The 15,006-nt window shown below is 37.7% G+C and overlaps 1 protein-coding gene across 1 annotated transcript in view; it reads left to right on the plus strand.

Moving 5' to 3' along the window:
• The first annotated feature begins 562 nt into the window (after positions 1-562).
• The window catches only part of LOC139827905 (uncharacterized), a 47,966-nt gene continuing 33,522 nt past the window's right edge, over positions 563-15,006 (plus strand). The window contains exon 1 of the mRNA XM_071808348.1: positions 563-645. The gene's annotated coding sequence lies outside the window, so the exon portion shown is untranslated. The remainder of the gene's footprint in view (positions 646-15,006) is intronic.

A 15,006-nucleotide genomic window follows, 5' to 3' on the forward strand; every position in this document is an offset into this window, starting at 1 on the left:
GATGGCTGCCTTGAGTTGCTGCAGGAAGTATTGACCACACTGTGTGACCTGTCTTTCCCTGCCTCCTTTATGCATAAACAGGCCAGTCAACAAAATGAGGAAATATCTTCAGTTCAGAGCTTGCTATGCTAAGGAAAAATATCCCCAGTGAAAATCTCCTTCTTTGTATGAGTCTGTAGTGTGCTTTCAGTGCAAAGGAGTGCAAACCTCCAAATTAGGAGCAGAGCATCCAGCTGTGGATGATGTTTTCTCCAGCTATTTATTTATTAATCTCTTCGTTCAGATATTGTCCTGGTTTTGGCTGGTATAGAGTTAATTTTCTTCCTAGTGGCTAGATTTAGAAGGAAATGAGAATAATGTTAATAATACATTGATGTTTTAGTTGTTGCTAAGCCGTCAAGTACTTTTCAGTTTCTTGTGCCATGCCAACTACACAAGAAACTGGGATGGGACACAGCTGTGACAGCTGGCCCAACCTGGCTGAAGGGATATTCCACACCATATGGCATCATCCTCAGCATATAAATCTGAGGGAAGAAGGAGGAAGGGGATATGTTCAGAGTGATGGTGTCTGTCTTCCCAAGTAATTGTTACATGTGATGGAACCCTGCTGTCCTGGAGTTGGCTGAACACCTGCCTGTGGTGGTAAGTAGTGAATGAATTATTTGTTTTCCTTTGCTTACATGCATGGCTTTTGCTTTACCTATTAAACTACCTTGATCTCAACCCAAGAGTTTTCTCACTTTTACTCTTACAATTCTCTCCCCATCCCACTGTGGGGGAGGGAGCAAGCAGCTGTCATGGTGCTTAGTTGTAGGCTGGAGTTAAACCACAAGAATATGTACAAGGACTAGTATAATTCACAGATCAAATGTTTTTCAAGGTCACTTACAACAACTGACTTTAAATTTGCTGCAAGGTTTTGCTGGACTTTATCTCTTTCAAGAATAGTCTTTCAAATTTTGTAGAAAGCAGACTTAAAAAAAAGTTTATTAGTAACTAACCTAATTATATTTTTGTTAAAAATGATAACCTCTCTGTGTTTCTTGATTTTGTTTTCTAGTTGGTCAAATATTTTAGTAGCTGTAGGCTATAAAATCTGTCATGTATTGTAAGAAATGGGGTGGAGTAGAGTTCTTCCCGTCACAGCTGATGACACCTAATTATATACCAGAAAATAGAACTCCCTGGGGAAGAAAAGAATTCAGATCATGTTCAAGTGCAATTGTTTAAGGCTATTTTGGATGGTGTGAGTATTTATGAGCTCTATTAATAATAAATGAACTAATGTCGTAACTCTGCAATTTGCAGACAACCTCATCTGACCGTTGAGAAGACAGTGGCTTTCTGGCAATAATAAAAGCACATAAATATTAATATCGTAAGAAAAAACTCTTATCACTGTATAAAGTATGAAAATGCATAAAATGTAATGAAAAATATGAAAAATATTGACCATTGCAATTTGGGGTAGCTGACCATGTTTCTTTATTTGTGGTTTAAAAGCCATGTTACATATTCTCTCAGTAATAAAAGTCTTATAATTGTTACCCTCCAAACCGTTACTCAACCATCAGTATTAATTACTTGTTGAACCACAATGCTGGGCAGCTATTCAGATGCATAGAAACATTGCAAGCCTTTGCACATAGCTTTTTGATGTATTTTTTATACCTCTCTAAAAGCTAAATTAATGCTACGTAATTCCAGATAAGTTATCATGCTTTGTATTTTATGTTGACAAACACACAGAAGCCCACAAATTCCAGGAAATACCTTCTAAACACCTGGTTCCAGTTTGAAAATGTTGATAATTATAAAGCTTTTTAGCATTTTGTTTGGGGCTATTCTTACTTTGTTTCATAAGTAATTCCACAGAAATTGTAGCATAGCTAAGACGAAAACAGTTCATTAATGGTTTCTGTTGTTCATGATCATCATTATAATGCCTAGGGAACAGGACAAAATATAAAACTAACATTTACCTTCATTTCTTAAAATCTGAGAACATACTTTTACCACTCTGATTAAGGTGGACATCTACGCTTACAGCACATTCCACAATTAGGAAAATAAGAAGCACTCTCTAAATTGAGAGTCAGGATAGTTCTATTGCTTAAACTTAGTTTTACAGAAGAGAAAGTTTCTGCTTGCTCAGGGATTTCTGTGTCAGTAAGTGATGTAGGTACATTCTGGGAGGCCTACGCATAATGGGAACTGGGGGAGGACTGGCGAGAAGACACACAGAAAGTGGTGTTTGAAAACATTTACCACTCTGCAAGTCACATATGCTTATATTCCTGATGGGTCCAGCAATACTCTGCAAGATTTTTCCCTACAGTTAAGCTGTCAGTTATACAAAACAGGGACAGAATATTTTCATCTCTGAATTCAATCAGCATAACCAGGGACTGTGAAAGACTTTTTAAAATTAAAAAGACAAAATAACAATGCAAGTTAATTGCTTTTATCTCCTGTCAGTAAATTTATTGATTATTTTCAGTAGCGTAAACATGTATCTTGACTTCATAATGTAATTTCATATAGCAATTAAAATATTTATGTGTCAGGTCTAAATGTAAAATCGCGGAAGAATCCCCTGGCAGGACAGAAAGGACATAAAAGCATGAGGACATGAGGAGTTGCAACCCTGAATGTGAAACACAAAACAGCACCAAGGGTATAGCTATAGTTCAGAGTCTACAGTGGCAGCTACAGAAGATATCTGACTTCTTCCACAACTTGATACAACTCTCCATATCAAACCACTTAATGAGCTGCACTCCAATCAAAAGATATAGCTCAGAGAAAGACAGTCTGATAAAAGTCTTTTCTTCTTCTCCCAGAAAATATATGTTGTCGATTTATGTGGATAATCAATTTGCTTTGCTTACCCCCTGTCCAACCCAGAACCTTCTCCTTCAGAGAGATTAAGAGAATCAAAAGAACCAAATACAAGAAATGTGCAAGAACTAAGAATATTTTTTTTTTTTCCTGGTTCTCTTCCTACTGTTGAGGTCTGTTGTACAGATGCTTTTGTAACAATCTGTCTACCGCAATGCACAGGAAATATGGGAAAACTTGCTTGTGTCATAGGCTTGACCTGGGATTTTGTTGGTCATCCCCAAGCTCACAGAGTTGGGCATTTGGTGATTCAGGCAGAGTGGAAAAAGAGACAATAGGGAACAAGTTACAAGACCCTTCAGAAAGGAGACAATTATTTATTTTCCAACACATAAAAAATAATAGACTCTCCTAGTATTTTCTTGTCAATGAATAACCTGTGGTGATCTTGTTTTGTATGGTGTTGTTTTGTACACCTCTGTTGTATTATGTGCACTGATATACATGTGCATTCACATATATATACATACAAACACTGTTTCAAAACTTTCTGTTTAGAACCCTACCAGATAAAAAGCCTTAGCCCTAAGAGGTTTCAATTATTTTGTAAGTCTTTTTGTCTGAGTATTTTTATATAGCTGCTATAATAGAACTGTGTGATTCCTAAAATTCTAGACATCCATCTCATTTCTAAAAAGGCATTAACAGGGTCAAAGATTCACCCTAATTCACTGAACAACATTAAACATGAATAAGTGGAGAAACTCTTGCTATTTTTAAACAGCCAGGGGAATCTGTATACCAATAATTTATTTAAACCATTAGCAATGTGATGGTAATATTGAATCCATGAATAATTTCCTTCTTGTGAATTTCTGTTTTACTTCATTGAATTGGAGTGTAAACTTATTCTACTGATAGCAATTTTGAGAAACCTGAGGGACTTCTCTACTTTTTTTTTTTTTTTTTAATTATGCTAAAGTATGAGACTGATTGCAGTTTAGCAGCACACTTTGGAGAGGGCAAAGCATACCTTATTTTTTATTTTTTCCCCAGACATTTGCAATAGTAAGAAAAAGAAAATTATATAGTCTGTAGGTCAGTGTCAGTGTTACCAAGATCTACTAAACACATCATTCTTCGTTGAAAATAATTTTCACGGCATCTTCAGGGCAAAACACAGATGTCCTTGTCCATGAAGAACTGAGTCTTATTCCACTGGAGCTGGTGATGCAGGTCTTCTCAGAACACTTCCACATCTCTCTGAGGTAAAAGGATTTTCTTCAAGTTGTGCAAGGTGTTTTTCTCACATGGTAGGTTGCTGTTCAGCACACAGAGGAATTAGAATCTGTCCAGGTGCTCTATCACCATTATTAATACTTGACAAAATGTTTTCCTGGTTTTAAAAAGTTATATAAATTATAATGCTTTTTTCCCCTCCATGTCTTATCACGTAAATAGTCCCATTTTGTTTCAAACCCCTAGCTACTATTAGAAGAGACAAGCATTGGAGCAGACTGCCCAGACAGGTTGTGAAATCTCCAGCCTTAGAGTTTTCCAGATGTAACCGGGTACAGGACTGGGCAACCTAATCTGATCTGCCAGTTAATTCTGGTTTGAGCAAGAAATTGGGCTACAAAATTCCTCAGGTTCCTTCCACACTGAATTATCCTATTAACCTATGCTGCTAATACAATTAGTTATTGCATGCTAGGTATGTTAAACTTTTCAGTTCATTACTGACCCTTACTTAATCCTAATTTCTCTCCACAGTTTCCCTCAGTCATACATAGAAACAGTACTGTTAAAGTCTACTAAGGACAAGGACTGTGGTGCTCAGCAATAGTCTAATGTCTTGGAAAACAGGAAATACTTTTCTGCTCTCTTAGTGCCTAGAGGTTTCACATTCGAGGTGCCCTAGAAAAGATTTTTTTTGTGTTTTCTATCATACTCATCTCTCTCTCCAACACCCAGGCAGTTATACATAGTTACAGATTTAATCTTATTTTGGTCTGCCTTAGTTTATACTTTAAAAGAGATTTCACCATGTCACTTTTTCTTCATGGCCTAGAGATAAAATGAGGATGGACACTTATACATAGCTTTGTTGTCAGAACACTGGGCATTTCTGTTGTTGAAGCCATGCAGTATGTTTCATATGACATGGAGAGCTACGTGGGAAAAAGAAATCTCTCCGACTTTTCACAATTTTCCAACTGCTATTCTTTGTCTCCATGACCAATTAGTTGTTGAAAATCAAGGCTCAAATTTCATTTTCTTCTCACTTTGCCTGTTTCAATGCTAAATCCACAAGTTTATTTCCATTCTATTGTCTCATTTACTCTCTCTGGTCTGGACTGGATTTCTCTTCAACTAGACAGTTGCTTTCCACCAGTGCTCAGTATGAGAATCTGTAGAAACATAGCATTGAAAATCTACAATTGTTGGGTAACGATGTCCTGGAGCTGCAAATTGGAAAGTCCTCCCTTGAACAGAGAATGTTCTGCATAAGCAAAGATGTCTGAGACAATAGTTGCTAATTATCTTGATGTTGTATATTAACTTTCATTTTTGAAAAACTTCTAACAGATTAGACTAGATTTTCATATAGAAGACTAAATGAATATCTTTCAAACAAGGGCCACTCCATACCAATTTCTAACTAACTGCTCCAAAGTGTGATGCTATTCTATGTCTTAAAAAAAGGTTGACAATAACTTAACAATGGCAAACAATATATTATTTTCTACTGTTATTATTAGAGATAAATGAACTGGTTTATCTGACATTAAAATTAAAAAAAAAAAAAAGGAAAATAAAAACACAAAGAAAATCAATCTAAAGCAATCATTGAGAATGGAAATTGTATACCCAAATAGATGAAGTTTATCAACATTCTGAGCAAATCAGAGCATGATTTTATAATGAAAATAATCAGATTACCTCAAAAACAAGTGGTATTGCCACTTGTTGAGATATGCTTGAAGAAATTACTGCTCACCAGAATTAAAGGCTGAGCAACTGTTCTCTCTGCATTTAAATACAATTGTGTTAGAATTATGCATTTTATGCATGACCTGGTATTGAAATCCTAGCAGTGTCTTACAGTAACTATCTCTGGAGTATTCTGTGCACACACACTACAGTCATTTTGTTTTCAGTGGCCCTCAGTCACTGTCAGCTATGGATCATTAAATGTTGAGCATAGCTTGCTATAAGAACAGATTCAGTAAGTCTAGTTGTGGATGATAGTAGTTAGTATGCATCAATGAAACATAGTGAGACTTGAGATGGTGGGTAACAAGAGAAGGACTTTCAGCTTCACTGTATATAAGGAAAATTCAAGTACATATGTAAAGAACTGACCTCTTTTCTAGATCTCAATCTGCAATCTCTGAGTTAGACTCTTCTCATTCAGCACTCAATTAGTTCAGTGTGTTGAAAATATATGTCACCCAAAGCATTATGGAAATCCACAAGGTCATTCAACATGGCCTGTCCACAGACTATATTTTTACACAACCATTACAAGGTTGAAGTGAAGCTATTTTCATGACTTATTGGAGATATAAATGTGACTCACACTCTCATTCAGTGCACTCCTGCCTTATGCATCTAATTATTTGAATTTGAAAAGACTATCACTGCAAATAAGGAGGAATATTTGCCCGTGCACAAATGTCAGACTCTCTGGTCATGGGCATGAATCTTGTGTGCCCAGGAAATTTTTAGTAACATCCTTTTTCCTATCTAGTATGGAAAAATAATCACCTGTATCAATTGGACAATGTCTATCACTTGCTTTCCTGGCACAATTTCTAGCCAGTGGATGGTACAAAACTCATAGTGTCTGAGACTGACACATGGCCAGCATGCCCTTTACAGTTAAAGCAGTGTATCTGTGGCCAGGTGTGCAGTTGTTCTGCCATATGGGATCTAAGAGGAGTATTTTAAAAAGCATCTTTATTACTGGCACTGTGACTTTGACAGTGGCCTCAGTAGCCCAACACTCTGAAGAAGGGCTGATATGATGCCGTATTCACATTCAGTGCTGGTGAGGATCTTTTACAAGTTTGATAACTGAACATGGCTTGGGCTGACATAACCCCGACCATAAAATTTGGATTATAATTTCTATTTACTTTGCTTTCCCTCTCCTTCTATAGTGCACTGTTTGACATCTTTCTAAATGGACAGCAGGAAAAGAGTTCTGTCTGAATGCTGGTGATTATATTTTACTGATTCTTTATCATGCAGATGCTTTCTAAATAAACATCCTATATTTTCCATTTCTTAATATCTCTCTCCCATAGGTCAGCCTCCTTTACAGGGAAGGCTGGCTTCCTCATTCCTTCACTATTGTTCTCCCTCTGACCAGCTACAACAGAGAGAAATCCTGTACCTGAACAAAGTAGCTGGAACGTAACTCTGTCCTTTCACTGTGCAGCCTAACACCAGCTTGTATAGGTGTCTGTGTCAGGATGTTTTGATATCTACAGCTGAGTGGGTATCAGCTGAGTGGATATCAACTGATACGCACATATCAACTGAGAAAACATTGAAACCTTCTCAGTATGATTTGAATTAATTTGACCAGGTCCTAAGCTTCTGTGTTTTCAGGTTCCTTATTATTTTCTGAGATCTAGAAAGTAGGTAGATTTTCAGCATAATCCTTGAAATATGTTTCCAGTCTGTATATGTCAGTTAGTGATCTCTCAGTTGTGGTGGTATCTGTATGCAACTGAAATGATTCCATAAAGATACAGAAGAAATAGATTTTTCTAATGATAAACCTACCTAATTTTTTTCTGTTCTCTGACACAAACAAAATCAACTTTTCAAGAGATGTAAGAAATGGTACACATTTTCTGCTGCAAATATTATCTATAAGATGCAGACTCATAGAAAGTCACTTTCAAGTTACGACTGTTTCAGCTCAGTGCAGTAGAATTAGACCTAAGTAAATTCTACCATTCTCACAATACCTTCTTTAGCTGCAGCTTAAAATGGCCTGATTAGACAGAGGTTCATTCTGTCTAACTAGAAGGAAATAACTTCTGCTTCCATCTCTTTCCTGAGCCTACAGCTTCTGTTGCATACGCATGAACTCTTAATACTGTTCTCCAGGAAACAGTCCCTTTAGAATGCAAATATCTCCCCAAATAATTCTGCCATACTGGATTTGGCTCCAAGAAGCCCCACCCTGTAAGAGGATTTATTTGTCAGTTATTTAAAGAAGATATGAAAAATATACTGGGGGAAAAAAAGGAAAGAAGGGAAGGGAAGGGAAGGGAAGGGAAGGGAAGGGAAGGGAAGGGAAGGGAAGGGAAGGGAAGGGAAGGGAAGGGAAGGGAAGGGAAGGGAAGGGAAGGGAAGGGAAGGGAAGGGAAGGGAAGGGAAGGGAAGGGAAGGGAAGGGAAGGGAAAGGCGAGGTGAGGAAGTATTAATTAGTCACTTCCCACAACCAACTATATGAAAGGTGTGTGCAAGGAATGTGTTCCATGGTTTGTCAGTTCTTTGCTCAGTCAACTTTTATGTTCAGTACTAACTCAAACTAGATTAATCATAGAGTAATCAGAGTCAATAAGGCTGCTGGAAGGGAAATCATTTGGTCAAATCGCACAATGTGATTTGGCTTATTTAGGACCTTGACAAGTCAAAATATTTCCAACAACTGATAATTCAAAACCTCTCTGGAAAATCTGTTCTGATGCTTAAGCACCTTCACTGGGACTTTTTTTTCTTGGTGAAAATTTCCCTTGTCTTGGCTTGTGCATATCATCTCAGGCACGTCACTGTGAAGAGTCTGAGTACATCTTCTTGGTAACTCTCCTTCATGTGGTTAAAATTCTCAGCTATTAATAAATCTCCCCTTATCTTTCTGTTTTCCAAGCTGAAAAAATCAGCTCTCTCAGCCTGCAACATGTGCTCTAGTCCTCGACATTCTTAATGCTTCTCCACTGAATTTGCTCTAGTTTCTTCAGCTCTAGAACTGATGACCTGAAATCCAGACACAACATTCCAGATGTGTCTCAATAAGTGCTAAGTATAGTGAATGATTGTCTCTGTAAACCTGAAAGCTATGCTCTTGCTATTGTAGTCCAATACACAGCCGTCAGCACAAGCCGATTCGTTTTTTCCTTCATCCAAGAGAAGCCTCAGCTACCGACCAGCCTGTGGAATTGTATGGGGTTGTTCAGAAAGGTTTTGATTTCTCTAATTCTGTTCTTGTATGCCTGAACAATGCTTCTCTTTCCCTCCTTGGTAGCACAGCCTTTCATGTCCTTTCTTAGTGTTCAAGCTCAGTGAAGAGTACTGTGTGCAGCCAAGGAGCCTCATGCCTTACCCACTGATTTTCTTGTACATAGGGCTAGAACCTCAGGTTTTGAAGAAGCTGTCTTTAAAGAAAAATCTCGTAATTTGGGCTCTTTTGCCCTTCAGGACAGACCCTTCAGGGTTGAGCCTATCAAAAAAAGCCTAAATATATTAAATATACTCTCCTGAGGTCCAAGGGGTTTATTCATATACCACTTCCCTCAGAATCTTAAACTATCCTGGCTCATAATGACTGCAGCCAAGGCTGTCATTAGCTGTCATACCACTAGTATACCCATCAGAACCTGTGTCAAAATATTGCCCCAAACACACTGGAGAAATAAGTCGCCAAATCCCAACAATCCCAGCAAAACTGTACCTCTGCAGATCTCCATGGACTTCTTGTTCTTCCTTTTTGTCCCTCATGCTGCACAGGTTTGTGTAGAGAAATGAGACTGTGGCAAGCTGCCTGTCCCACTGCCCCAGACAGGGAGCAGGGCAGGTAGTGAGAAGGCTGGGGCAGCCCCAGCACACGACACTGGACATCTCCTTGGGGATGGGCGTGGGGCATGCCAGGCTGGGACATCAGCCCATAAGTGGGAAGGTCAACATCAGATCAAGCAAAGGGAACTAGGTCAGACACAGCCCTGGGAAAGATTGGTATGGTGATGGGAATGGGGTTGGGGATGGAACAAGGCCAGTTGAGGATATGAGTCTGTGGATGAGGGACACACCTTTTGTGTTCCTGGGAAATTATCTTACTCTGCATTACTTTGTCAAGTGGGACATGAGATCCTCACCTACAGCTGTCTCTGTCAAGCAGTTTGTCCCTGCTGCTGTAGCTTGGCAGTCAGGTCCTGGAGCAGGAGGTGAGGCTGTGTCACAAAATCAGTTTATTTGGCTCCCAAGAAGGCAAAAATCTATAAACATGACTCATTGTCACCAAGAAACACTTGTTCACTTCAGTGGCCTACATAAAGCAGGGAAGGGGCAGTAGAGGAAATTTTATACTCCTTCTGAACTTGCCTGAAACTTGTTATAATGTTTTACTCCATCCCACAACTAAGCACCACTCAGCTTCTCACTCATCCCTTTAGTGGGATTAGAGAAAGAATCAGAAAGGTAAAAGTAGAGGAAACTCGTGTGTTTAGGTAGAGACAGTTTAGTGAGTAAAGCAAAAGCTGAGCACACAAGCAAAGCAAAACAACAAATTCATTCACTACTTCCCATCAGCAGGCAGGAGTTCAGTCATCTCCAGGACAGCAGAGCCCCATCACATATAACGGTTACTTGGGAACACAAACACCATCACTCTGAACATCCTCCCCTTTCTTTTTCTTCTCCCTGCTTTATATACTGAGCATGATGTCATATGCTATGGAATATCCTTTGGTCAGTTGGGGTCAGCTGTCCCAACTGTGTGCCCTCCCAAGTTCATGTGCACCCCCAGCCTACTCACCGGTGGGGTGGTGTGAGAAGCAGAAAAAGCCTTGACTCTGTGTAAGCCCTGCTCAGCAATAATGAAAACACCCATATACTATTAACAACTCATGTCCACAATGACAGAACATTCTGGAAAAAAACAAAATAAGTACACTGTATCTGACCTGTTTCAAAAATAGGAGTAATAGTAAAGTTCAATTAATGCAAAAATACTGAAAGTGCTTAATATATTTTATTTGATTATTTATTATGGATTACCATAAAGAAAATGTAGTTCATGACAGCAAGGCCAGAATAGAAGATCTTAAGATACAGATTCAATTCTTAATGTTTGTCAGAACACTGGATCTGTTTTATTAAATTGGTCTCCGTCATATTTGTCACCAATATAATATATTAAAATGTTTATGTTTAATACACCTTATAAGTTCTACTAATACATTATTGTAATGTAGCTCATTATTTTACTATCTCATTTCCATGGTTGTTGTTATTTTTTTTTAAGGTTTCAGCTAATTGCAAAGCATAAAAATGAAATGGCCAGTTAAGAGAAGCATAATAATAATAACAACAGCAACAATAAACTAATTACACAGGGAAACATAAGAAACGACAGGCAGTAGATAGTGCTGTATTTTTCTGGATAATAAAAATGAAACCTAAAATGTCACATTATTAATCTATTAATCAATTAAAAATGGTGGAAATCCTCTGTAGTTTGGTGTGATTTTGATATTACAACCCTGCTTCCATTTAAAAATTAACTCAATTAGGTAATTGATTTATTTTAAATCAATTTTAGTTAGTTATCTTTTTAACTATACAATTAATTGCTAAGAAGGACTAATACCTATATTTATTTTCAGTTCATGAAGTCTTCCACATGTAACATTATTAACATTAAGATGCTATTAGTGAGACATATAACATCATGGAAAATGACAGCATAAAACCTTAGACACAGCAATGTGTTTGAGTTTTCTGTTGAAACTCAGAATGCCTTTGCAACCAACAAGTTTTCCAGGTGCAGTGCACAGTTCTTATTTAAACAAAATATAAAGCTTGCAAAATTTTTCTGCTTCAGAACAGTAAAGTTCAAAGATAAATTTTTATGAGTGTTAGCAAAGACACAGTGTGGAGCAATGACAGTTAACATCAGCCAGCATTCTGGCTCCTGAGAGTGAAAACAGTCAAAGAAGCGACTACAAAATTAGCTTGATGTCAGTGTATTAAATGGTATAAATGAGTCAACAGATAGGAACAAAGCAGATGAGAATCAAGACCAGCTCTGCTCCCCAGTGCAGCATAAAAAGAAACATCTTCCTGGTCACCAGTCAGCACAATTAGTGTGTCCTAAAGACTTCTCTCACATATTCCAAGCAGGAAGAGGAAACATGGCCATTGCATTGAGAAACCTTCTGACTGATGCCCTAAGAGTTATTGTCAGGGGTGAAATTACCAGGGTCTAGCAGAGATTTGAAGTTAGGAGAGGCAGTGAGGAAGTAGAATAGGGTGTGTGAATGCCTCAGATGTATCTAAAGCTTGCAAGTAGGTTAAGGAAAGATGACTACTGGAGGTTACTTATCTTCTTAGGTTGGTTGTTACAGCCTGAATGACTTTCAGCTTCTGATTAAATGTGACTCTCAACCATTTTTGAGTGGTTAGATAGGTGATACAGCCAGCATATTTTTATCTCAATTTAGTTAGAATATTAGAATCTTCTATTTCACATTTTCAAGGAAATGTGTCAAATTGTTCAATGAGATTTTTCTACCCTGTAGCTTTTAAATCAAGGTACACTTCTTTCTGCTGACTTGCAGATTTAAACTCACTGATTCCTGTATATAGAAAAGTCACATTAATAATGTGTTAAAGCTGTCACACAGAATGTCCCAAGCATGTCCCTCTTTCAAATAATCACAAAATCACACAAGGGCAGAGATGGAAAAGGACCTACATCATCTACCTCAACACCCCTGCACAAAGGAGTGCCTGCTAGATCAGATTGATTAAGGCCATGTCCTGTCAGGTTTGAATATCTCTGAGGATGGATGTTCCACAGCCTCTCTAGGCAACCTCAGTGCTCAGTCGCCCTCACAGTAAGTTTTAGTTGTTGTTTTTTTTTTTTTTTTGTACGTTTAAACAGACTCCCTGTATTTCAGTTTGTTCCCATTGCTGCTTATTCCTTCACTGGGCATGACTGAGAAGAGTTTTGCCCTGTCTGCTTTACTCCCTCTCATCAGGTATTTATACACACTGACAAGATCTCTCCTTGAGCCTTTTCTTTTCCAGGTTGAGCAGTCTCAAGTCTTTCAAACTCTCCCCACTTGACACATGCTGCATACTCATCTTCCTGCCACTCAGATTGTCACAGACAGGCCACTGCTTTTAGCAGCACCCACATACATCACTACCAAGACCACATAAAAAGTACTGACAGTCGAGTCCTGTTCCTTCTTTCTAGTTGACCAGGACTGAAACTCACTCGTGAAAATACACATCTTTACTCACTGAATTTGTAAGTACATTCTTATTCACAGCTTCTTTGCATATCAGCATGACCTCTACATACATGTAACACTATTTTCAGACTCTGGGTTCTCTACTCAGAGACTGGCTCACACACACAATTTTTCCATATGTGGGTCTCCTCCAATACCCCTGCTAGTTCAGCTTGAAGTTCTGTAATGAATTACACGTGCACGCATACATACACACGTGTACAGACATTGGAAATAGGAACAGAGCTGGGTATTTCCAATAGCTGGTACTTAGATCTTTCACACATACATACTCGCCTTGTAAAACTTCTTTCAGTTTTATTGCTATCTACTGAATATGTTAAAATTAAATGTTTCACATATTTTAATAGGTTAATGCTACGGGGTAAAGGAATGAAATTGGGTGAAAACCCTTGGGATTCTGAAAAATAAAATAGCCTCTTAATGTCCAATGCTCTGTAACACTACAGTTAATTTTGTCAAAAGAACAGCAGTAGATTTTTACTTACTAAATGAAACAAAAATTGCAATATTTTTAATCTGTAAAGCCTATGTGGTCTGAAGCTGACTTTTTCCCTCACAACTTTTCTAAATTGACAAGAAGAAAATTCCCTGGTTTAGTTTGCAGTGCAACACTATTTTCACACTGCTAAACTGCAGCCAACATACCATCAAAGCTTCAAGAGAAAGCCAGTGTGCCAGGTCTTTCTTCTCAGTTTAATATCCCTGACAGTAGAGAGGATATCAATGACAGCATTAAATGTCTTCTGGCAGGACTTTGCTAAATCTGGGGAAAAAAAAAAAATATCTAACCACTCAGTAAAAACATGCATGAATCTTTAAAGTCAGCACAAGAAAAAAATCTCCTTATGTGCAAATTGTGCAAATTGAAACATGAAATAATTGAAAGCATTGAAAACTTTTTTTTTTTTTTTTTGGTAACTTTTTCTGGAATGGCTAGTGGTGAAGCAAAAGCTAAATGTGAATAAAATACACAATGGCAGAATTGGTAAAGCAGAAGGTGATATGTTAATTTTAGGACAGTCTTGAATTTTTAGTAGATACTTTTTATAGTATTTAGGGGATACTGAATAGAATGACAATAAGAAAGTGGCAGATATTGCTCTAATAACTCCTTTAACAGCTTTCTGAGGAGCACATTGAAAAACACATTAAATTTTGAACAGGGCTGTTAAAACTCCTTCTGCTGAAAAAGAGGTAGTTATTTTATATACTGATTTTAATGAACACAGCAAAGTACCAAACATGAAAAAGTCATATACCCTGGTTACTATATCTGGTGTAAAGTTAATGATTTTTCCAGTACTGGCAATCTGGACAGGAATATAAAGTTACTCAATACAACTGCTGGTGGCCTAGTAGGTCATAACACAATGTGTAGAAAAGCGTTCTGTCCAGGACCATCCATTTGTTTTCTGCCTCTTCTTGTTATTCCTCAAATTCTCTGAGGAAGTCCGGGAATAAATTGTAGCCCAGACCTGGGAAATATATGTATTTTGCTTTTGTATCAAAACTCAGTAGTTGGTTGCTTTTATATTGTTGGAAGTCAGCTACATTATAATAAAAGAACAGTATGGGAAGATGACCCTGCATGCATTCATTTTTGAATCAGAAAATATAGTGAGTCTTGAGTGCAAATGTTGTCAAGTATTTAAACTACCCTTCTCAAGTATTTATTCAGAGCTCATGTTCACAGAGCAGGTGAGCATATGATTGCTAGAGACTAGGCAAAGACAAAATACCAAGAACATTTTTATAGGTAAAGAAGATTTTTTTTTTTTTAGTCTCAGAGTTGCTGTTGTTGATGAGTCTGTTCCTGGTGATGCAAATTTATGGTCAAGACACAGGTTATTTACAATGTTATTGTAAAATAACACTGCAG

Source organism: Patagioenas fasciata, chromosome 4 (genome assembly GCF_037038585.1).
Source record: "Patagioenas fasciata isolate bPatFas1 chromosome 4, bPatFas1.hap1, whole genome shotgun sequence".
Classification (NCBI taxonomy): domain Eukaryota; kingdom Metazoa; phylum Chordata; class Aves; order Columbiformes; family Columbidae; genus Patagioenas; species Patagioenas fasciata.